The 25,542-nt window shown below is 44.6% G+C and overlaps 1 long non-coding RNA gene across 1 annotated transcript in view; it reads right to left on the minus strand.

Annotated features, from left to right (window-relative positions):
* Positions 1-618: 618 nt before the first annotated feature.
* Positions 619-25,542, minus strand: part of LOC309329015 — a 37,328-nt gene continuing 12,404 nt past the window's right edge. The window contains exons 2-3 of the long non-coding RNA XR_014151018.1: positions 1,758-1,851; positions 619-1,078 (exon numbers count right to left, since the gene is read on the minus strand). This is a non-coding gene — a long non-coding RNA (uncharacterized lncRNA). The remainder of the gene's footprint in view (positions 1,079-1,757; positions 1,852-25,542) is intronic.

Below are 25,542 nucleotides of genomic sequence, written 5' to 3' on the forward strand. Positions count from 1 at the left end.
CATACATGCAAGCAGGCCAGAATAAATATATTAATTAGTATGCCTGTATGTATATGTGTATATATGTGCAAATTTATATCCCACCTTTCCTTCAAGGAGCTGAAGGCAGTGCACACACTTCTCCCCACTGCCCATTTAATCCCCACAACAACCCTGACAGGTAGGATAGGCTGAGAGGCGGCACCTGGCCCAAAAAGGTGAAAAAAGGTAAAGGACCCCTGAATGGTGAAGTCCAGTCAAAGGCGACTGGGGTTGCGGCCACAACCCCAGCTTTCCGGGTCATGTCCCAGCTGGGACAGAGCAACAGGTGCTCACTCTGTTGCGGGGATTCGAACCACCGATCAGCAAGCCCAAGAGGCTCAGGGGTCCCACGTCCTGATCTGGCCCAAGGTTACCCAGTGACTGAGTGGGGATTTGAACTCTTGTCTCCGGGGAAGGAGTTTCAGAGTCTGGGAGCAGCCACCAATGAGGCCCTTTCTTACGTCTGCACCAAGCAAGCCTCTGAGGGTGGCAGGACTGAGAGAAGAGTCTTCCCTGGAGATCTCAAAACCCAGGCAGGTTGATATAAGGGATAGCTTGAGCCTAAGCCATGGAGGACTTATAGGTGATAACCAGGACTTTGAATTGTGCCCACAAACAGATTGGCAGCCAGTGAACCTGTCACAACAAGAGAGTCATATGCTCCCTATAACCTGCGCCAGGAAGCAATCTGGTGGCAGCTGCTTCAGCTAGTTGACATTTATGAGCATTTTTCAAAGGCGGCCCCACAAAGAGCATGTTACAGTAATCTAAACGGAATGTAACTAAGGCAAATGCCGCCGTGGCCGAAGCAGACATCTCACGGAATGGGCGCAGCTGGCACATAAGCATTAATGGTGCAAATGCACTTCTGGCCACTGCAGAGTCCAGAGACCTCGGCATCCATGTCCAGGAGCACACGCAAATTGCGAACCTATATGCTCCATCCCCTGTTCTGCCTTCTGAGCACCTCTGTTTTGTTTCAATGAAGTTTCAATTTGTTTATCCTCATCCAGTCCGTTACTGAAGACAGACACCAGTTTAGTACAGGGGCAGCTTCCTCAGATTTAGGTGGAAAGGAGAAACAGAGCTGGGTATACTGGTATCGCCAAATTTTGAAACTACCAAAATTCTTATTCTGTTCCCACAGTGGCCAGATACCCATAGAAGCCCATGAGCACAATAGCACTTCACTCTGAAACATCTATAGCAGGCTCAAACTCGATGTTTTTTGCCTACAACTCCCATGATCCCTAGCTAGCAGGACCAGTGGTCAGGGATGATGGGAATTGTAGTCTCAGAACATCTGGCAGGCCGAGTTTGAGGAAGCCTGATCTATAGTTTCGCTTCATATAGAATTCTGTGGGGGGGGGGTATTTACATGTTTCTCCCCTCTTCCTTTTTGCTGACCTAAGCAAGCTGCAACATTTGTGCAAATGCCTTGCAGAACAATCCCATACCCTCCAACATTTCTCTGATGAAAATAGGGACGTCCCATTCCATAATGATAATTTTACTATTTATACCCCACACATCTTATTGGGTTCCCCCAGCCACTCTGGACAGCTTCCAACATACAGTCATACTCATGTTACGTTTGCTTCGTGTTTCGTTTTTTCAGGTTGCGTCCTGCAGCGACCCAGAAATACCGGCAAGTGTTACTTCTGAGTTTCGCCGCTCGTGCATGCGCAGAAGGGCTAAATCGTGCTTCACACATGCACACAAGTGCCACATCGCACCTCACACCTGCACAGATACAGCGCTTCAGGTTGCAGGCTTTTCATGTTGCGAACGGGCCTCCGGAACGGATCCTGTTCGCAACCAGAGGTACCACTGTATATAATAAAACATTAAGCATTTTTAAAAAAACTTCTCTATACAGGATTGCCTTCAGACGGCTCAGGGGCTGGATAACTCCATACCCTCCAACATATCTCCAATAAAAATAGGGGCATCCTAAGGAAAAGCCCCTAAATAGGGGCATCCTAAGGAAAAGCCAACATATCTCCAATAAAAATAGGTGCATCCTAAGGAAAATTCTGGGATCAAATCAGGAACTGGGGCGGCTTCTCTAAATCAGGGATGTCCCTGGAAAATAGGAGCACTTGGAGGTCTTCAATTCATTCATGTTGCTGCTGCTGCAGAGTATTCTGCTGACTTTAGTTTGGCTTCCACACTGCACTGGGCAAGCTACTATTCTTTGCAAGGGACACGCCCAGAGCCAGAAGCAAGCAACCAAGCAAGCAGAAGATAGCAGCATCCCTCAGGCTCACTGAAAACAGGCCGATTGTGAAAAGCATATTCCAGCCATGCTGCCTGTTGCTGGCTGACCCCTGTTCCAGGCTTGGGGCTCTGCCAACATCCAGTGCCTCATCGCCGCTTGTGATTCCTGTTTATCCCTGACACCATGATATGTCTATAATTATATATAATCTCTCTCTCTTGTTTACTCTCCTCCATCCAGGTTGAATGCGGCTAAGGGACAGCTCAGATTCGCTCCACTACACTTCCAGAATCTAAGATCAAAGAACAAACTGGAGTCCTATTTGAAAATTAACAAAGAAATCTGATCTCTCCCTCCCAACCTCTTTATTTGGATTATTATAAAAGATGCAGTAGGAAATGACGAATGAAAGGACCCACAAAGGGGAGAAGTCCAGGGGTTTCTTTGGAATCTTGTTTTTATGTTGTATGTTGGATATCTCATTGTAAAACTGTAATTTGAAAAACCAAATAAATAAATAAAACAGGTGTAAAAGAAGAATTCCCTGGATGCCAATATCCACGTATGGGGCAAGTACTCTTGAGAGAACCCCAGCCGAAATTTAAAATCACAAAACAAAATTGTAATACTGCAATACAGCGGAGTGAGGCATGGAAATATAGCCTGTTTGTTTGCAGGGACCCCTTTCTAAATCAAGGTTAAACACTTTTCAGTTTAGTTTAGGTGCTAAGTACTTATACAACTGCAATGCTTTTGTGTCCACACCTTTTTTTTGGGGGGGGGAGGTTGCAAAGTAAACCTGAACAACTTGACCCTGCCCATGTGACTGCCATGGTCCCGCCCATGTGATGTCATTGGCCACACCTACCCGACCTCCTTGGCCACAAGCCACCCCACAAGGTCCAGGGGTTACCAGTTGCCACTGATTTAAACTTCTTTTTCCAGTCTTCTGTGTTGTAATGCCAGGCAATGGAAGCCTGTGGAATTGCATGGAATTATTTATACAGTGTCATCCATTTACATTTTTTTGCAGCATCTAGAAATTATAACTAAATCCAATAACTGTATTTTAAAAATTGATTTCAGGTTTCCTGTTTTATGCAATACTGCAGTCCTAATCATATCTTACTTGGACGTAATCAAGCATCAATGGAACTTACTTCCAAATTAATATATTTTAGGGTCAGGCTATTGATATGAAATACAGAGAAGTTTCTACATAAGAAAATTGACTCACTGTAATTTATGGTGTCTTTGCTTCTGCTTTTGGCTGCTGCACACATGAGGTATGGACCTGTATTCCCACACCGATGTGATAACTATATAGGAGGTGGGAGAATTGTTATGTAGAAAGTACTCTCCTAAGAGTGTTTTGCAAGAGGCCTCCTGTTTTGAAAAATTTGCAGAAGGCACAAATAGGGGTGAAAATGCAAATATGTTGAAAAAGTAACATTATAATTCCAGTCCTGCATAATTTTTTCCTCTCTAGGCCAGAAATCAGCACCCTATGGTTTTCTCCTTTGCTGCTGATGGTGAAACTAGATGTTTTTCAGTAATACATGCTCCTAATCCCATGTTTGCTTTCATAACCAGAAATGCAGGGGGGCGGTGGTCTACCAGAAGCCCCTTCTGTGAATCAGCACAGTTCTGTCTTCATTTTAATATGCAAAACTCCTCTCTAGTTCTGAAACACACTTCCCTTCCTTCCACCGCTCCATTCTTTTCCATAGCTGAAGATATTTCTTTTGCCCGTTCCTAGGGTTCCCTATTGGATTATTGCTGGGAGAGGGCAGCCCAAAAAGAACAGAAAAAAGGCGAAAATGGCGCGAAAAGAGCAAGAAAATGGCAAGCAATCCCAGGAGCCTTTGCACCAAAGCTTGGGGCCCTTCTCGTTGTTTGCACATCCTCGTCCAGAGATGAGGAAGTCTGAGAGCCACCATTGCCACCATTCATGAAGAAGAAGAGTTTGGATTTGGTATCCCACTTTATTACTACCCGAAGGAGTTTCAAAGCGGCTAACATTGTCCTTTCCCTTCCTCCCCCACAACAAACACTCTGTGAGGTGAGTGAGGCTGAGAGACTTCAGAGAAGCGTGACTGGCCCAAGGTCACCCAGCAGCTGCATGTGGACGAGCGGGGAAGCGAACCTGGTTCACCAGATTATGAGTCCACCGCTCTTAACCACTACACCACACTCGCCAGTCTGTTAAGTGCTACTGATTTTTAAAAAGTGTTTTCCAGATGTTTAGCCTGTGTTTAAAGGTAAAGGGACCGCTGACCATTAGGTCCAGTTGTGACCGACTCTGGGGTTGAGGCACTCATCTCGCTTTCTTGGCTGAGGGAGCCGACGTACAGCTTCTGGGTCATGTGGCCAGCATGACTAAGCCTCTTCTGGCGAACCAGAGCAGCGCACGGAAACGCCGTTTACCTTCCCGCTGGAGCGGTACCTATTTATCTACTTGCACTTTGACGTGCTTTCGAACTGCTAGGTTGGCAGGAGCTGGGACTGAGAAATGGGAGATCACCCCGTCGCGGGGATTCGAACCTCCGATCTTCTGATTGGGAAGTCCTAGGCTCTGTGGTTTAACCCACAGCGCCACCCACGTCCCTAGCCTGTGTTTACAGGCTGTTTATACGGTGTCCCCCAGTATATGCGATTTTGCTTATACCCAGTGGCAGAGGGACCCTCTCCAGCACCCAGGGTGGGACACCAATGGGCAGGGTGAAGTGCCCGGTGGCGCATGCGCAGCATCCCATACAGACTGCGCATTTGCGGATCCCGTACAGAGTGTGCATATGCAGCAGCCTACCACTCGCGTGGCAACTGTATGGGCTGCCGCGCATGCGTACTATGTACGGGATGGTGCACATATGCAGTCTGTATGGGATGCCGCTTGCGCCGTCCATACAGGCATCCGTATGGAGTGTGCGTGTGCGGCATCTCATTCGGAGTGTGCACATGTGGCAGCCCATACGGACGCCACGCGCCCTCAGCCGCTCTATAGCTGGGGGGAGGCAGGGGCCATCTTGTCACACCCCCCCCCACAGAGTGGCACCCGGGGCAGCCCGCCCCCTCCGCCCTCCATTTTGTATTTTGTATAACCTCAGTTCCTGGGAATGCAACCCCTGTGTTAAGTGGAGAGCCGCCTCTATTACAGTTTATCCAACAGCATTAGATTGGAAATAAAATAGTTTAAGAAGATAAAAAATAAAACCAGCTATTTATAAATGCTAGTAGTACGGGGTGAAAAAAACATCCTGAGCAATGCTGGGTACTGTCTGCTGGTGAATAAATACAGAAGGGCAACATTTTATGAGACTGTGATGGAGAGTTGGGGCGTTGAAGGGTCTCTGATGTCGTGACTTATGCTGTCTGACCTCGGACATCTGCGACAAAGACTTTAGGGGTCTTTGCTTTTAGCAGGCCTAGAATGGGTATAAATATTGGCATGCAGCAATTGTGTGCATGCGTATAATCGCCCTTCAGGTATGCTCTCATCTGTGCATAAAACGAGGAGGGGGGGGGAGACTTCTCATTCTTGCTGCTTTCACAACAGCCTATAAAGAGGAGGAAATTCCCTTGCAGCAATAGCCAATGCCATTTTATGCCTTTGTTCCAAGCGTCCCATTCCATAAATTCCACATTGTTGGCCCAGGCAGTCACTTAACTCTGGCCATTGTCCTTGGGTGTCTGCTGTTTCTTGGCTGCCAAATACCAACTGCTATATATCAAAACCACAAATAAAGCTTCCTCCTCCTGCCCCCGCTCCGGAATTAATTTCCATCTGATTTGTGTGTGCTTTTTTAAAAATGAGAAATGCTTGTTTTCAAAGATCCTGTGCCAATTTGAGTGGAAATCCGTATTTGGTGGAGTTTGCTCCCAAGTCTATGTGAATATAATTGCTACTAAAAGTGCATCCAGACTATTTTGCAAGAGTGATTCCAGCACGTACTGGAACTTTAGGTGTGTGCAATTGGAATTGTTTACAGTGGTGCCCCGCAAGACGAATGCCTCGCAAGACGGAAAATTCGCTAGACGAAAGAGTTTTCTGTTTTGGAGGTGCTTCGCAAAACAAATTTCCTATGGGCTTGCTTCGCAAGACGAAAATGTCTTGCGAGTTCCTGCGGGGTTTTTTTCCTCCCCCCCCCTTTTCTAAGCCGCTTATCCGCTTATCTGCTAAGCCAATAAGCCGCTAAAAGCCGCTAAACCGCTAATAGCGCTAATCCGCTAAGCCGTCAATGGGCTTGCTTCGAAAGACGAAAAAACCGCTAGACGAAGAGACTCGCGGAACGGATTCTTTTCGTCTTGTGAGGCACCACTGTAATTCACTTTATCACCCCAAACTTCTCAGAAGATGATTACAAAGCACTGGTTTCCCATAACATCATGGAAGGGCAGAAGTTACTCAAAGACTCCACTTGATCATGGATTCATCAAACTGAGAAGGGATCCAAAGACCATCGGTTCCAACCCTCGCTGCCCCCTCTGCTGCAGTACAGGCTCATTTGGGCATTAACCAGCATTGAGATGTTCTGTCGCTACTTGTATCGTTCTCAAATAATATGGAAATAATATTGGAGGCACATATTATAGTGGGGAAAGATATATCCACCTAGTATGTATCAGAGGATTGCCAAAGCATGTGCCATCAGGACGCAACATCATCAAAGCTAGAAATCAAGTCATTCCTTATTCAGATCTAGAAATCCACCACATTGCTTTCTCAGGCATGCGCTGTTGGGTTGGGGCAATGGGCTAAAATATTTTAAAATGTTTTAAACAGTTCTACTTTTGGTTCCTCTGTTTTGTTTTTGTCAGGTTGATGTTAATTAAATGTTTATTTGGGGGTGGTGATTATTTTAATTTGGGTACAACTGTAAACTGTTTATTATTGTTGTTATTATTGGTTTCTATTGATTTATTGGTTTGTTTGTTGCTCGTATAGGATATTTTGTTTTTTAATGTTTGATGCTTTGTTGTGTTTTCATTTATGTCCTAAGCCACCCAGAGTGGCTGGGGAAACCCAGCAAGATGGGTGACATCATGTTGTTGTTGTTGTTGTTGTTGTTATTATTATTATTATTATTATTACAAAAACCAACCCTGTGTGTGTTTTCTTCTGTTTGGAAAGTGATGGGGAAATGCCCTGAAGAGTTCCCAATGAAGGGTGCTGAAAATTATAGCTCAGTGGTGGGAAAACAACAGCTCTCATGATTCTTTGGGGGAGCTATGTACTTTTGGATCCTTTGCTGTTGCTTAAGAGATCTCAGTGGCACAGCCTTCCATCAGCTTCAGCTGGTAACTCAGCTGTGCCCCAGCTGCACAGGGACAGCCTAACTTTTTATCTATGCGCTGGTAGCTTGAGGGTTGGACCCCTGCAATGCCTATGAAGATAGTTCAAAATTCTGGCGCAGGATTCTGCGGCTAGACAGTTGACCGGAGCAGGACAGTCTGAACATATAGCACCAATTCTGGTAAAAGGTAAAGGACCCCTGGATGGTTAAAAGTGACAAAGGTGACTCTGGGGTTGCAGGGCTCATCTAGCTTTCAGGCCGAGGGAGCTGGCATTTGTCCATAGACAGCTTTCTGAGTCATGTGGTCAACTTCTGGCGCAACGGAACACCGTGATGGAAGTCAGAGTGCATGGAAACACTGTTTACCTTCCCGCCACAGCAGTACCTATTTATCTACTTGCACTGGCGTGCTTTCGAACTGATAGGTTGGCAGGAGCTGGGAGAGAACAACAGGAGCTCACCCCGTTGCAGGGATTCGAACCGCCGACCTTCTGAGTGGCAAGCTCAAGAGGCTCAGTTGTTTAGACCACAGCGCCAACTCCGTCCCACAAATTCTGGTACAACTTCATTGGCTACCACTTAGTTTCTGGACTCAATTCAAAGTGCTGGTTTTGGCAAATAAGGTCTTATGTGGCTTAGGACCCCAGCACTCAAGGAATGTCTCTCCCCGCATGAACCCACCTAGACCCTGAAATCACCATGGGAGGTTTGAGAACATGAAAATGCACCTTTTCAGTAGTGCCCACCCCCACTGTTGATACGTTCTCCGCAGGCATGCCTGGCACCATATTTATCCAGCTCTTGGCACTAGCCAAATACTTTTTTTATTTTCCCTCTTATAGTGGGGCAGGACCTGTAGCCCTCCCTTTTTGTCCAGCTGTGTTTTTAGCCTTTTATTTGTACTGCTGTGTTTTAAAGGTTTTATGGTTGTTTATAATTAGTTTTGATGTAAGTCGATTTGAATTAATTTGTAAGAAAGGATCCTAACCAATCTAATAATAATAACTATAATAATATACTCCAAATGTATGGTGTGGATATAACTCCAAGCACTTAACCCAATGAATTCGCTGCAGCTGCAGCAAAGAAATGAACACATCCTATACCTGGCAAGGAAGGCCAAGTCATCATTCTTGGTTCCCTGTTGAATGAGGCTGATGCCATGATGTTCTTGTGGCTCCTTGAAAGCGGCAGCAATGCCAACGTTTGAAAATATATTCTTTGTTGCTGCTATTCATAGACGAGATAATTTCCCCCCCCCCTTTCTCTGTCACCCAGCGGAGCTATTGGCAGATGGACAAAAGGAGGTAAAACTTCACAGAGCACATTTTCTTTGTGGATTTCACCACCAGCAGATATGCTGAAGATTAAGCAGTTTTAAAAGGCAATTCAGTTGCTTCCACCATGGCATGGACATCATTTGTCCTCTCCATTTTAAAGGAGAATTGGAAATACATTATTGTTAATATGTTAAGGTCATCAATATTTTCTGTGTGGCCCTCTCATCTTTTTCTAGTTGGATTTGTGGTGTGGGTTTTTTTTATTATTATTATTTGATTCCGTGATAGCTTTTTTTGTTCTTTTTTTTTGTCTTAAAACACAGTGGGAGGCACTAGCGAGGCACTACTGAAGATTTTTGGATCTCATGTTCCTGTAATCAGCAGTTTCTCACTTGCCCGTTCCTTTAAAAAAAAACAAAAGCTGGTTTTTCCTGTTCAATCGTTTGGCGATGGCATTCCTGATATGCTTTAATAACTACTTCAATTACAAGGCTTGTTCTTTGCAGCCAGAGCAACTGTGCCTTCCTTTTTATTTTTTACTTTTTTATGAGTGCAGTTTCACCTCTGGAATCACCAGGCATTCATACAGAGCTCTCACATAACAGGGCCTATGAAGTCTTGGGTACATATGCCCAGATCAAATGGTCAGTACCAACATTTTCAATTGACTGTTTCACATATTCCTATTTCTATGCTGTATTCACCACAGTCTAGTTTACTTGATCTATGCACCTTAAATACCAAATACAGTACAGGGTTATCAAGGCAACCAGAGAAGGGGATAAACACATAACATATGTGCACACATGTTGTGCCTTTTAAAATAATGCCATATTTGAATGTTGCACCATAGGGTGTGTCAGGGGATGTCTTGTGGGGCAAACACGGCTGGCTTGAGGGATTTTTTTTGGGGGGGGAGAGATATGATATGACACGATAATCTTTATTGTCATTGTTCCATACAGTACCATGAAATTGAAAAAATCTACATTCAAAAACCAACAAGCCTGCTATCCCAGCTATCCCAACCTGGTTAGCCCCCTAAAAACTCTGATACCTCATTTTTAAATACAGTATACTCCCATAGAGACTCCTTAAACTGCATTTAAAACCAAAATCGCATTTGGAGAGAAACTGTTTCTCAGGCGGCTAGTGCTAGTCTTTAGAGCGGGAAGAGTTCTGCAAAATGCCTTCCATTGGCTATTCCCTATGACTGTCTCTCATGAAATAATTACTGTAGTACCTCTCCTTTCTTCCCGAGGCAACGGCCCATGTTGTGATTTGAAGCAATATAAGTGCTACCCACATTTGAATAAAATTATGATGCGAGAGGAGGGTGTACACGTGTCTTCATGGGAGAACAGGTCAGATGAGAATGACAGATTTTGCTGCTGCTTGCCAACAGATAAACTATTCCCAACCTGTTATTTTAGTCATGGGAAGTGATTTCGGGGAGGGGTGATGAGAGCACACCAGTAGCTTTTAATGTCATAATGTGAGGGACGACACCTGTTTATTCTTTGTGCATTCTGTTTTACCTTTCCTGCTCCTCAAGGAGTGTGATATGAGACCAGTTTGCACAGTGTCCCTTGCTGGGTCTACATTCATGAGCTGTTTAGCTATTGAGCCAACACCCCTTACCGCTAGGACTCTGCTGATCTCTCAAGCTCCAATATATCCAAACCATGGGCGCTGCCAGTTCACGCTGCAGGGCAAAAACACCATTCCTGTGAGGGATGGAAGTCACCCAAAGTCAGCTCAGAAGTCCTTCGTAGCAGCCTGCCCATCATATTAGCTAAAACAGCTGTTATAAAAAGGGATGTTACCTGGGTTCCTTACAAAGCAGAAATAAGAGGCAAGCAAAGTTGCCTTACACCAGGTCATCGAGTAGAGTATTGTCAACTGAGTCTGGCAGCAGCCCCTCAAGGGCTCAAAGGTCTTCCCTATCAGGGTTGAATGTGAGACCTTCTACTGTATATGCAGAGCACACTGCGCAAACAAGTCAATTCTGTTTTCATTCAGGCTTCTCATTTTTCTATTCTTAAGGAGGGTGGAAGCTTTGTAGAACAGAGGCAAGAAATTGCTGCTGCTTCATCCTTCTGTAGCATCTCAAAACCTGGCAAAACAACTCAATTTTATGAATACTCCGTTGGGTTCTGAATTAGGGGTGATTAAGCAGGAAGTGAGAGCTGGAAGTGAGAGTCACTGAGATCCAGCGCCGAGGGCCTTCTGGCGGTTCCCTCATTGCGAGAAGTGAGGTTACAGGGAACCAGACAGAGGGCCTTCTCGGTAGTGGCGCCCGCCCTGTGGAACGCCCTCCCATCAGATGTCAAGGAAATAAGCAGCTATCTTATTTTTAAAAGACATCTGAAGGCAGGCCTGTTTAGGGAAGTTTTTAATATTTAATGCTGTATTGTTTTTAACACTCGATTGGGAGTCGCCTTGAAAACTCAGCCAGATGGGTGGGGTATAAATAATATATTATTATTATTATTATTATTATTATTATTAAGAAGGCTGATTGTCGAAGAATTGATTCTTTTGAATTATGGTGCTGGAGGAGACTCTTGAGAGTCCCATGGACTGCAAGAAGATCAAACCTATCCATTCTGAAGGAAATCAGCCCTGAGTGCTCACTGGAAGGACAGATCCTGAAGCTGAGGCTCCAATACTTTGGCCACCTCATGAGAAGAGAAGACTCCCTGGGAAAGACCCTGGTGTTGGGAAAGATTGAGGGCACAAGGAGAAGGGGAGGACAGAGGGCGAGATGGTTGGACAGTGTTCTCAAAGCTACCAGCATGAGTTTGATCAAACTGCAGGAGGCAGTGGAAGACAGGAGTGCCTGGCGTGCTCTGGTCCGTGGGGTCAAGAAAAGTCGGACACGACTAAGCGACTAAACAACAACAACAAGCAGGAGAAATGTTGTGCGGGTCATAGTGGAAAGTTCAGTGGAAACTGAGCTCAGTGCATGGTGGCATTGAAAAGTGGAGATTCCCGGAGAGGATTTAATAGGTAAGGGATTGAAAATAAGACAACATTGGCCATTGGGTAGGAGACCTTTTTCACCCTGAGGGCCATTTCCCTGTGTGGGCAACCTTCTAGGGGCCAGGCACTCATCTCGCTTTACTGGCCAAGGGAGCTGGCGTACAGCTTCCGGGTCATGTGGCCAGCATGACTAAGCCGCTTCTGGCGAACCAGAGCAGCTCACGTGTTATGTACTGAGTTGAATAGGATCCAAACTGCAGCAGTCTGATTGGTCCTAGAACAATAGGATCCAAATTGCAGCAGTCTGATTAGTCCTAGAACAATAGGATTCAGAACGCAGCAGTCTGATTGGTCCTAGAACAATGCAGCAGTATGATTGGTTGGCAGGAACCACCCAATCGTGCTCCAGATATAAGTGAATCCACAACCTGATTGGCTTACAGTAGAATTCCAGAATTAGCCAATCATGTGCAGCCCATTGTGTAAATAATGTATATAAAGCAGATACTTTGAGGGGACTTTCATTCATTCCTTCTCACTACTATGAGCTGAATAAAGAGCATGAAATCACTTTGTGACTCTAAGTATATTTCAGCACGGAAACGCCATTTACCTTCCCGCCGGAGCGGTACCTATTTATCTACTTGCACTTTGACGTGCTTTCGAACTGCTAGGTTGGCAGGAGCAGGGAACCAAGCAACGGGAGCTCACCTCGTCGCGGGGATTCGAACCGCCGACCTTCAGATCGGCAAGTCCTAGGCTCTGTGGTTTAACCCACAGCGCCACCCACATCCCAGCTCAAGAGATAGGGGAGACAAATATCAACATCTGCTGCTTCTGGGGATCCTGCTGCCTGGGGCGGTCGGCTCACCTTACCTCTGGGGTGGGCTGGCCCTGCTGGGGGTTATTTGCTAATGGTGCACCTCAACTATTTCCTTTCTTGCTTTCTAAAACCAGTATATCCAGCAGCAGTCTGAAATGGGGGGGAGGGTTAGGAGAATATCAATTTGAACTGTCAGAAGAAAGCCTTTTAGGGAATAATATTTTGCTCTTTTTAAAAATATTGTCCCAAATAGGTTTTCAGTCATATAAAGCCTGGTGAGTTTCCAAGCTCTAGGTAAAAAGAATCTGACACATTCATAATTCTGCATCTTTGAAGTTTAAAAAAGCCACCTAGGGTCTCTCTCTCTCTCTGTGTTTTTAAATGTATAAACCATGGGTTCTACAAAACAGAAAATTCCGGGATCTCTTTATGGAGCCTAACATGCATTTGAGAGAGCTGCCTTTCCCCCTTTGCATCGTTTTTCTGTTTAAAATGACATGCTCATTCCTTCCTGTCTTCCTTCGCAGCTACGCTGCTATTTGAACTATGTTATTCAAATAGCTAGAAGGGGGATTTAGATGGGGGGGGGGATACTGTCAAGGAATAGCTCTCCAGGGGAAGAGCATTAGCGATGAAATTTGGAAGAGGGATTGGCGTGTGGATAAGTGCAAACTGAGTCAATATTCCTGAGTCAAGTGTCTTTGTGATCTTGGCTGCTGCTGCTGCTGTCACCCTTGTCTTTTGCATAACAGCCCACTAATCAGCAATTTGGTGGTAAAAAAGAGGGATGGGGAGAGGAATTTAGATTCAGTTTGCATTAGTCTTCCCTGCCCCAATCCACGGGCATGGTTCAGCATCTTAAAAAGTAGAGACTTCACCTTGCCAACAAAGGCCCATATTGTTAAAGCTATGGTTTTCCCAGTAGTGATGTATGGAAGTGAGAGCTGGTCCATAAAGAAGGCTGATTGCCAAAGAATTGATGCTTTTGAATTATGGTGCTGGAGGAGACACTTGAGAGTCCCATGGACTGCAAGAAGATCAAACCTCTCCATTCTTAAGGAAATCAGCCCTGAGTGCTCACTGGAAGGACAGATCCTGAAGCTGAGGCTCCAATACTTTGACCACCTCATGAGAAGAGAAGACTCCTTGGAAAAGACCCTGATGTTGGGAAAGATGGAGGGCACAAGGAGAAGGGGACGACAGAGGACGAGATGGTTGGACTGTTCTCGAAGCTACCAGCATGAGTTTGACCAAACTGTGGGAGGCAGTGGAAGACAGGAGTGCCTGGCATGGTCTGGTCCATGGGGTCACGAAGAGCCAGACACTACTAAACAACAACAACACAAACTAAAACACAACCATCCTTCAAAAACATGTCTGTTAGGCAAAACTGTCCACAAAAAATCTATCTTAGGAGGAATCAGACCACAATGCTGATGAACTTCCATGTAGCTGAAATGTGGAGAACTGAACTGAAAAGTGGAAAAATGAGAAAGGGGGAGAAACCACTCAGCAAAGTGCCTTTTTCCCTTTCGCCTTCTCCCTTCAGCCCAACTGAAATTAAAACTCTAGTTCAGGCATAGGCAAACTCGGCCCTCTAGAGGTTTTGGGACTACAACTCCCATCATCCTTAGCTAACAGGACCAGTGGTCAGGGATGATGGGAGTTGTATTCCCAAAACATCTGGAGGGCCGAGTTTGCCTATGCCTGCTCTAGTTCCTCAACTCTGCACTTCAAAGCTGCTGTCCAAAGCTGGCTGTCCTCTTTTCACACACCGTATATTTTTATAACTCTCAGAGGCAGCTGTAATCTAGGAATGAAAAAGTCATTCCTGCAGCTACCCTGTCATAACACAGCAGAGGTGATCTGGGTGTACATTTCCAAGGCCCTTTAACTGCAATAGCTGCTTTTAAAAAAAACGACTTCTCTCTCCTTTCTATCTTTCTCTTTTTTTGCTTTCCCATTTCATTCGGTAAACACACTACCCTGTGATTTATAGTGGGAGCCGCACTATTAATATCAAGGGCAGAATCGCAACAGACATGCCAGCTGCAAGGCAGAATAATAATAAAAAAAGTTTGGTCAGCCGCAGCATGGGTCATGCACTGAGAGCTGCAAGATAATGTGCCTTGTTCAAAACTGGATCGGTCCTGGTTCAGAGGATGCTTCCAACATGGAGGTCTACGGTAGAACGGCCACATTTGGCTAATTTGCTTTCTGCATGCTGCTGTTTATTGCAGGATCACCTCACTCCATATGTGCCCACTTGACCACTTGGATCTGCGCAAATGGCACTGCTACAGGCACTTTTAGTGTGACAGCTCCTATACCTGGGAACTCCCTGCCACTTGACAAGAAGCAGGCACCTTCCCTGTGCTATTTTCTGCACCTGCTTGAAATCCTTTTGTTTCAGCAGACACACAGAAGTCACATGTGTTTTATTTCTTCCTTATGTTAATCATCTTTTCAACAGCTGTCTTTAAATGCTTCTATCAATAATGTTAATGTGCTACTTTACATTTTCGAAATATTTTCTTACAGTCAAGTGGTATACAAATTTTCTTAAGTAAAATCACCCAACTGTCGCTGTCCCATATTTTCCCTGCACATCTTTTTTTCAGACTGAACATAATCGAATGGAACATTAATGATGCAGCAGGTTAAATAGGTGAGATTATCACCGCACATCTATCTCTAAAAAAATTTTTTTGTGTACTTTTCAAGTTTATACATCGCACCAACTTCACATTCATTTTAACATTTCAAAACTTGGCTTCCTTCCCCCTCTTCCTGCAGTTCCTTAAATTTATTTTTTAATGTCTTCTGCATATCCAAATTAACTTAATTTGCTCATTTATTCATCTACTTTAATATATACTCTATAAAACTGCAGGTTATTACAATAATCCTGCCAGTGTTCTTATCTGTTTACAATTTGTCTGTAAATAGTCAATAAACCATTTCAATTATTTTATAAAAAGTTTGTTTTCTTGGTTTCTTATTCTTCTGGTAAGTTTCACTATATCTGCACATTCCATAAGTTTTTGTATCCATTCTTTTTTCGCTGGGACTTTTTCTTTCCATGTTTGGGCATGTAACATTCTTGCTGCTGTAGTCGCACACATGAATAATTTTCTATATAGTTTGGGTAGTAAGGCTTCTGGGTTTTTTTTACAAATGTTTTTTAAACATCCTTTTCAATTCATTATATATCATTTCCCAGTAAGCCTTACTAGAAGACCACCACATCTGATAAAAAGAACCTTCTTTCTCTTTACATTTCCACTGCACGTCTATCTCTTGGCATGCAGCTTCACTGTTATCTTGCCTGTTATCTTGCCATTTAAAAAGGGCAGTCCTGTAAACCCTTCCCTGGAAGCCCTATTGAACTCAGTGGGGCGAACTTCTGAATAAGCATGTACAAAGTTACACTGCATATCAAAAACCTTTTTTTTTACAGTGGTCTTTTAATTGACAACTTTTTATCAAATTTAAACAAATTTAACAAACGTGTTCACATAATAATACTTAACTGCCTTTCATTTTTAAAATTGGTCATTTAAAAAATATGTGCTGCCATTCCAGTCTCTGCAGGTAGCACCATTTTCTTATTGTGCTTATTTTCCTCTCCAGTTTTTTTTTTAAATGATTTTTTTCATTCTACTCTTTAATGTTGAAGTAAAAGTCATGGTAGTAACTTACATTGAAATAAGTGCTGTGGTGCAAATTTTTTTGTTATTTAAAAATAAAAAATAAAGCACAGGGTTTGTTTTAAAGACATGCTATGGGGAATTATCACTTTCCCAGCCATACAGCCATGCTATTCCCACTAGTGTAGATGGAGGACCAGGGAAGGTACCCAGACAGAGAGTGCTATTAATTCCCACCCCCACCCCCAGTGCAAAAAAATAATTGTGGAAAAATCCATTGCAAATCTGCATGTGGCTTGCAGCAGAAAAGTAGGGTTTGGTTAGTGCTAGATGGTGTTTTATCTGTTCAGAGGTAGGGAAAGGATCTCATCAGAAAACATTTGATACCAAAGACTCTTCCTCATCAGTGGTCCAGATTGGAATTTAAAGAAGTTCAGATGCTTTACTCTTTGCATTTCAATAGGAAGCTACCTGATTTGCACTTCTTGAAGCACTCAAACCAAAACACAGTTCTCCTTTGAAATTCACACTGCTCTGAAATTTTGCAGCCCAGTTCTCCAACTGATGGGATGCAGGTGGTGCTGTGGGCTAAACCACTGAGCCTTGGGCTTGCCGATCTGAAGGTCGGCGGTTCAAATCCCCATGACGGGGTGAGCTCCCGTTGCTCGGTTCCTGCTCCTGCCAACCTAGCAGTTTGAAAGCACGTCAAAGTGCAAGTAGATAAATAGGTACCGCTCCAGCGGGAAGGTAAACTGTGTTTCCATGCGCTGCTCTGGTTTCGCCAGAAGCGGCTTAGTCATGCTGGCCACATGACCCGGAAAAACTGCCTGCAGACAAACGCCAGCTCCCTCAGCCAGTAAAGTGAGATGAGTGCTGCATCCCCAGAGTCGTTCGTGACTGGACTTAACTGTCAGGGATCCTTTACCTTTACCTTCTCCAACTGAGCAATGTGTGCAGAAATGTGTATGTTTGTGCTAACCAAAATGCATTTTTTAAATTATGTTACAGTGCATTACATATGGGGAAATAGGTTACAAAAATGTGTAAATAGGTTACAATCTATTGACACTGCAAGCAAAACCCATGCATATCAGGAGAAGCTGGCAATGAAATGCTGGTGAATTTTCATTTTTAAAAAAAAATACTGTGGAAACTAGAAGAACCGAATTTAGGACTGGAAAAGTGAGAAACTGGAAGAAGCTGAAATGAATAGGTTTGTCCATTCCTGCCTGCACATCAAGTTATGAATTTAGACAGATTCAAGCAGGTAACCAGAGGAGGGGAGTTCTTGCTCTTCAAGCAATTTTGTGTTTGTGTGTGGTGGGTCCTCTTTACTGTGTCTGAGTGCCGAAGGCTTCCCAGCAGTGTCTGCAAGCTCTTTACCTGAAGGAAATAAATCTGCCGTATTAAGACAGTCCATTCAGTAGCACACTTGGGCCATAAAAGCCTTCCTGGAAAAAGAAGCTCACAATCACAACAACTAGACGGAGGGAGGGAGCCCGATGAAGGCAGGGCTGGCCCACCCATGGAGCCAGGTGAGGTGACTGCCTCAGGTGGCCGGGGCCACAGGGGCAGGAGAGCCCAATGTATTTCTCTCTTTCCCCCTTGTTCCCAATGTTCACTCACCCCTTCTTCTCTGGCGGGGGGTGGGCACCATTTGGTGGTTTGCCTCAGGGGCCAAAATACCTCTGGCCAGCCCTAGCAAACACACACGCACACCTGTGTTTAGTGGAAGAAGAAGAAGAAGAAGAAGAAGAAGAAGAAGAAGAAGAAGAAGAAGAAGAAGAAGAAGAAGAAGAAAGCCTCTTGCTTTATGCAAGTCGCTTGAGTGGCGGGATAAACAGGGACAAGTGGGAAAGAAGGAATTTCTGGCTTGCTCCGCATTAATTTTACACAAAATGTGTGCATGTGTGCCTATGCACTAAATGGCAGCTGACAGCCTCTTCTTGGTAGATTTGTGCTGAGAAATACTTGAATCGTTTCGACACTTTATGCCTAATGTGAAAACAGTCAGCAAGTGAGATAGTTTGTGAGCAGGGGAGGGAATTAGATCCTGTTTGCATCTTAATGAGAAATGACGTCAGTCGCTCTCCTCGAACACGGAAACCAAAACACAATTATCCTTTGAAATCTGCACTTATCTGAATTTTCCAGTGCAATTTTCCACCAAAATAACATGTACAAAAGAGTATATGTTAGGGGACAGTGTACATAAAAATGAATGTATTAATTAACTGCAAAGCTGATTTCTGAAGAAGGCTTTTCTTTCGAATTTGGATGATGCAGAGACAGAAATTGCTGGAGAAACAGGATTGAAGAAGAAGAAGAAGAGTTTGGATTTGATATCCCGCTTTATCACTACCCTAAGGAGTCTCAAAGCGGCTAGCATTCTCCTTTCCCTTCCTCCCCCACAACAAACACTCTGTGGGTGAGTGGGGCTGAGAGACTTCAGAGAAGTGTGACTGGCCCAAGGTCACCCAGCAGCTGCATGTGGAGGAGCGGAGACGCGAACCCGGTTCCCCAGATTACAAGACTATCACTCTTAACCACTACACCACACTGGCTAGTTTAATAGCAATAAATCCCAAATTCTACCAGTTTGGTTAAAACAATGAGCTCGTGATGCCACAAAGTCTTTGCAAATGTAGTTTCTTCTCAATTCTGCCCTCTCTGAACCAGCTTGACCGTCTCCCCACAAGTGCCCCAGATCCCAGAGTGAGCCACGCAGGGCTGTTGCAACAGAAAAGCCTCGACAAGTGGGGTGTGTATCTTCATAGCCTAAAAATAGGTGCAACCATTTCTGAGCCAGGGCACTCCCAGGCCCCAGCCCTCGCTGCTTGGCACACTCAGTGCATAATTGTAGGGTTAACTATTTTGACATACGTATATCCACTCCGAAAGACATCTGAATGCATATTAGCCGCTGTGCTGGCAGCAGGAATGTTGACATTGCCTATCCAGGGAGCTAATTCTGCCTGCAAGTGAGCGCCCCAAATGGGAGAAATGCCGGACTTCTTAGGAAATAATAAGTATGCATATGCTACAACAGTGTGGTGTAGTGGTTAGAGTGTCAGACTAGGACTTGGGAGACTTGGGTCCCATCCCTGCTCAGCCATGAAACTCACTGGGTGACCTTGGGCCAGTCACAGACTCTCAGGCTGACCTACCTCACAGGGTTGTTGTGAACATAAAACAGGGAGAAAGGGAGCCACAGATGCTGCCTTGAGCTCCTTGGAGGAATGGTGGGATAGAAATGTGATAAATAGATGCACTATAAGAAAATAAATTTTATCTGTTCCCCAACCCCAAGTAGCAGCGTCTGTGGCCCTCATTCTCTAGAAATTTAGGGGCCCATCAAGACAGATGTCCCCTGCATCCCAGGTGCATGTTCAGTGTTGACTCTTCCCTTTTCGCCATCGGAAGCAAGATCCAACCACAAGCCGCTGCTGCACAAACCCAGCAGTGCCCGTAGGAGTGTCACCCCACAAAATTCCGCCACCCGAAGCAGCCGCTTCAGTCTACCTCATGGGCAGGCCGGCCCTGTGTATTCTGTACTATGTCATTGTTGCAATAACTGTGGGTTAGTGGTGGATTTGTACTGGATCATCCACACATTGTTCTACTTTATTGGTTTCGTGACACTTTGCCATCTGTGGGGGACACACTATAGCACAATACAAGCTGAAGAAAGCAAAGCAACTCTGGAATGTTTATGGTATGAAAAGTGACAGGGTTTCAACTACAGGACCTGCACTGATTGGAAATGAAGGTTCGTTTCTGCGCCAACACTTTTACAGGTACAAACTGTTCTGAAAGTGGGATAGCGTATAACTGCCCCATGAGCACAAATCATGAATGTGCAGTTTTTAAAAAAAGGATATCTGGAGAGGCCCTAATTCTGTGCAAGGCAGATGGGTGAAAATTATATCCTCCATATTTGAATTAAACCCAGTCAATTTAATATGTGTTTCATTTTAATATAGGATTTCAGTAAGATGGAAAATGCACATGCATTTTACATTCTCCGCCTCTCTCATCCCTCCATGTCTGAGTTAAGGACACCTTTCTGAGGACCCTTTACAGGAGCAGACTTATATAATGATTTGACTTTGCCTCTGTTTACCTTCAAAGGTGTTGGTGTCACAGGTATTATAGAGGTGTGTGAAGACTAGCCTCATTCTGATTTATTTGTCTCAAAATACCTCTGTACAGAACCAAAACCTGAAAGCAGACTGCTATGTTCAGCTGTCTTCCCAAATGCATTCTGTACCCTGCACCCTCATTCCGGCCAGACCTGTTCCATACATCTACAGCTGGGTGTAACCTTCATTCCAGGTTTTTGGAATAGCTGACTGTCCAGCACTGTGCCATTACTTCTCATTAACAACCAGGTCATACAAGCTGAAAGCAGCATTGGGTGGGGCAGCTGTGGCCTAATTTCACACAGGTGGCAAGGATAGAGAAGGAAGGAAGGAAGGAAGGAAGGAAGGAAGGAAGGAAGGAAGGAGGCATTGCACACTGTTGACTACTTCCCTGCCCACTTTTGACTACTGCTCCAACCACCACTGCTACCCCCCTCCTCTGAATACCCCTGAGGAAGTGTCCAGAAAAAGTTGCCCAACTATGACTCAAAGTGAGCATCACTTTGCATCACAGGTAGGGATGGGATTCTGTTCACATTTAAAGCTCAATCTATCAAATATACACTTTCCAATACAAAATGAGAACTGAAACACAACCATCCTTCAAAATCCACATGTATCCGAGTTTTGCAGTGCAGCTTCCCAACCAAAGGATGTTTACAAAAATGCATATATTAGGGAAAGTGTGCATAAAAATGAACGTATTAGCACAAGTAGCCTACTTGGGAGATGCATCCTATTGAGAAATGTTTATTTCAAACATGTGTACATTAGTCAAAACTGCACACAATTTTTTAGTGTTAGGAGAAATTACCTTTGCTGCAAATCTGTGTCATCTTCATGGCTGATTAGTTTCTTCTGATTAGAGATGTGCAAGTGGTCAACCCTACTCAAGACACATTGTCACCGCTTGGACTACTGCAATGCGCTCTACGCGGGGCTACCATTGAAGGTGACCTGGAAACTGCAATTAATCCAGAATGCGGCAGCCAGACTGGTGACTGGGAGTGGCCGCCGGGACCACATAAGGCCGGTTCTGAAAGATCTGCATTGGCTCCCAGTACGTTTCCGAGCACAATTCGAAGTATTGGTGCTTACCTTTAAAGCCCTAAACGGCTCGGTCCAGTATACCTGAAGGAGCGTCTCCACCCCCATCGTTCAGCCTGGACACTGAGATCCAGCACCAAGGGCCTTCTGGTGGTTCCCTCATTGCGAGAAGTGAGGTTACAGGGAACCAGACAGAGGGCCTTCTTGGTAGTGGCGCCCGCCCTGTGGAACGCCCTCCCTTCAGATGTCAAAGAGATAAGCAACTACCTGACATTCAGAAGACATCTTAAGGCAGCCCTGTTCAGGGAAGTTTTTAATGTTTGATGTTTTAGTGTATTTTTGGTCTCTGTGGAAGCTGCCAAGAGTGGCAGGGGAAACCCAGCCAGATGGGCGGGATACAAATAATAAATTATTATTATTTATTATTATTATTATTATTATTATTATTATTATTATTATTATGGCACAGTAACAAATTGTGCCCCACCCATGAAGTCAAGGTGAACAGTACCCAAGGCCAGTAGAATTTTTTGCTGCACAAGGAAGAAAATTCCATGAGACCAAGTCCCTCACCTTGATGTCAGTAAAAAGACTATAGTAATAAATTATATAAACAGTAACTTTCTGCCATTTCCTGGCATCCAAAACCACTATGCCCAATGGGAAGGCTAGACCTACCCCACTTTGAATACTGGTCACATCACTGTGAGTTTTCTAGCACGAATTCTTCCCCTTCCCAGTCTTTCTTGGAGAGGAGTTGTAATTGCCAGTTTGTCTACAGTATCTGCATAGAAATAATTCTCATCAATTTTCAGTGCCATTAAAGAATCTTGTTGCAATGATGACTTAAAGAAACCAATGATCTTGGCTGGGAAAACTGGCACTGCTTTCCTGATGGGGTTGTTTTAATAAAACACTATTCCATTTGCAGTTTTATGAATTGCTGTGTCTCAGTGGCTGGCAGAATCATAGTGTGACCCCTTTGAAGTTCATTATATAATTCTCAAAATCAATAGGCATCAAAAGCAGTGGCAGAAATGCAGGCAAGTCAATATGTCCAGTCCAGTGAAGTCATTCACATTCTCTTTCTCATTCATATATATATATATATGAGAGAGAGAGAAACAACACTATCTAGGAATATTTGTTGTTTCAATTAACCTGATTTAACGGCTCTCAAGCCATGGGGGTCAGAGCCTGTAGTGCTGGGTAATTTGATTTTGAGCACCTGTCGATCAGATTTCAAGGGTGGTCAACCCACACCAGAGGTACAAATATTGATGTGTTTAGAGTGTAGCGTACCTGTCAGGAAGATGCAATAGTTCACAGTGAAATCCCCTACATTTCACATCCTCACAGTTTCAACCTTCAGCTTCCTGGCTTTGATCACTGGCCTCAGGGGACAGTGTGTGTGTGTGTGTGTGTGTGTGTGTGTGTGTGTGTGTGTGTAAGAAGGGAGCTAGCATGGCAATGTGGTCCCTGGAAGGTTTTTGGGCATGGGTGTCACCAAACACCTACACACACCCCAAATTTAATTATTGTGAAAGGACTGATTTGACATTTTGGGAGAGCTATGTGTGTAGAGAGAATTCTGGTCAGGCATTTTCACCTTTATTGGAAAACCCAGTCGCAGTTTTCTGTTAAAGTCTCCCTTTTCAAACAACTTATTTTCTGAATCTGCAGAATGAGAATCTGTTGTGACAGCAGCATTCTGCATTTGGAGAGGGAGGAAATTCTACAAGGAGTTCCCCAGCTTTTCAATGTCAGTAATTCAGTCTGTGTATGTATGGAAGTGAGAGCTGGACCATAAAGAGGCTGATCACTGAAGAATTGATGCTTTTGAATTATGGTGCTGGAGGAGACTCTTGAGAGTCCCATGGACTGCAAGAAGATCAAACCTCTCCATTCTTAAGGAAATCAGCCCTGAGTGCTCACTGAAAGGACAGATCCTGAAGCTGAGGCGCCAATACTTTGGCCACCTCATGTGAAGAGAAGACTCCCTGGAAAAGACCCTGAGTTGGGAAAGATGGAGGGCACAAGGAGAAGGAGACGACAGAGGATGAGATGGTTGGACAGTGTTCTCGGAGCTACCAGCATGAGTCTGACCAAACTGCGGGAGGCAGTGGAAGACAGGAGTGCCTGGCGTGCTCTGGTCCATAGGGTCACGAAGAGTCGGACACGACTAAACGACTAAACAACAACAATTCAGTCTGTGGCAGTTTCCAGAAATTTACAAACAGAGGTGCTTTGAAAGACTCAAGGTGAGTGTCAAATATGCACTAAGCACAACTTTGGGAAGGGACTTATGGTTAAGAGGACTACATGCGGAATGTGGAGGTCTTGAGGACCTGTTTATACAAATATCTCTCACTCTGTAAGCCCACTGCTGTAGCCTTACATGCAACTCTGATAGTTTGTCCCCAAGGCAAGGCTGGGTGACCTGTGTCTCCCCCACAAGATGATGTTGTACCCCAGCTCCCATCACCCTCATGGTCAGTTGTCAGGGAAGATGGGAGCTAGAGTCTAGTGCAGATGGTTTTGGGTTCAAACTCTGGCATCTCTGGCTGAGAAAGATCCCTGTTTTGAAGCCCTAAATAGCCTCTGCCAGTCATTGTAGAGCATGGTGCCCTCTGGGTGCTGATTGACTACAGTTCCCAAAATCCTTGACCACTGACAATGCTGGTTGGAGCTGGTGGCACCAATCCACCAAAATTTGGAGGACACCATGTTGATTAGCCCTAATATAGAAAATAGATGATTCAATGATGAATAGATGATTATCCATTCTTTATATATTTAGGCAAAGCAATTGCCTTTAGATCCATTTTCCACGCCTAACTCTGATTTTTGAGAGTCAGCCCCTTAAAAGTGACATTCCTTTCAAGAACAGGAACTCTTATTAGGGGCCTGCATCATCAGCTGCAAGATTGGTTTAAGGGTGGAGGCCCCTTCCCAAATAACTTTAGCTTCAAGCCTCTTTCAAAATTGCATTGTCTGATAACACAATAGTTGCATAACCCAGGATGGGTTTAGGGAAGGAGGCATGACTCTCTGACAGGGTCCTAGTGTCCTCTCACCTCCTTCCCAAAGTCTAGTTACCGCTTTCCCAGTTTGGGGAAGGGCAAGTGGGCTCTAGGACCCTGTTGGAGCCTTGCATCTCCTTCCCAAAGCCAGGCGCCTCCTTATTTGCCTTTGGGAATGCGGAGCAAGGGCTTGGACACACACACACACACACACACACACACACACACACACGAAATTTTGGCCCTGCACAGAGTGCCATAGTACCCAAGTCTGCCACTTGGGTATAACCTGGTGAATGCTGATACAGAATTAAAATGATAATGTGTGCTTAAAGGCACAATTCCACATTTCAGATTTGAAGACTAGTTCAACTACTGCATCCATTCTCAGGGGGCTGAGAAAACGTGCAAAACACACTTTAGCACAGAAGTAGTCAACATGGCACCTTGCAGATATTGGTGGAGCCCCACCTCCCAGCAGTCCCAACCTCCATGGCCAATGGTCAGATATGATGGAGTTGAAGTCCAACAGCATCAGGAGGACACCACATTGACTCCCCCTGCTGTGTTGCGAAGCCCTGATTGCTGCATTATCATAATGAATTAAATGTGCATTCTTACACTGGAATCCTCTGTTTGAAGCCTGAACACAAGGGACTCAGCAATACAGCTGCCAATGCAGTTGTACCTTGGAAGTTGAACGGAATCCGTTCTGGAAGCCCGTTCGACTTCCAAAACATTCCAGAACCAAAGCGCGGCTTCTGCTTGGCGGCAGGAAGTTCCTGCCGCCAATCAGAAGCTGCGGAAGCCCTGTTGGACGTTTGGCTTCCAAAAATAGTTCGTAGACCGGGTTTGCGATGTTTGGGAGCCAAAATGTTTGAAAACTAAGCTGTTTGACTTCCACGGTGCAACTGTACAACATTTTAAGTGTGTTTTAAGTGCATTCTACAAATGTGATACAAGGTGGTGATGGTGAGCTTATGGGAAATTCAATATATTTTTCAAACCACTTAAAAAAACAAGCATTTTCACAGCGGGTTTTTTTTTTATATGTGT

Source organism: Podarcis erhardii, assembly GCF_964252035.2.
Source record: "Podarcis erhardii genome assembly, chromosome: 14".
NCBI lineage: Eukaryota > Metazoa > Chordata > Lepidosauria > Squamata > Lacertidae > Podarcis > Podarcis erhardii.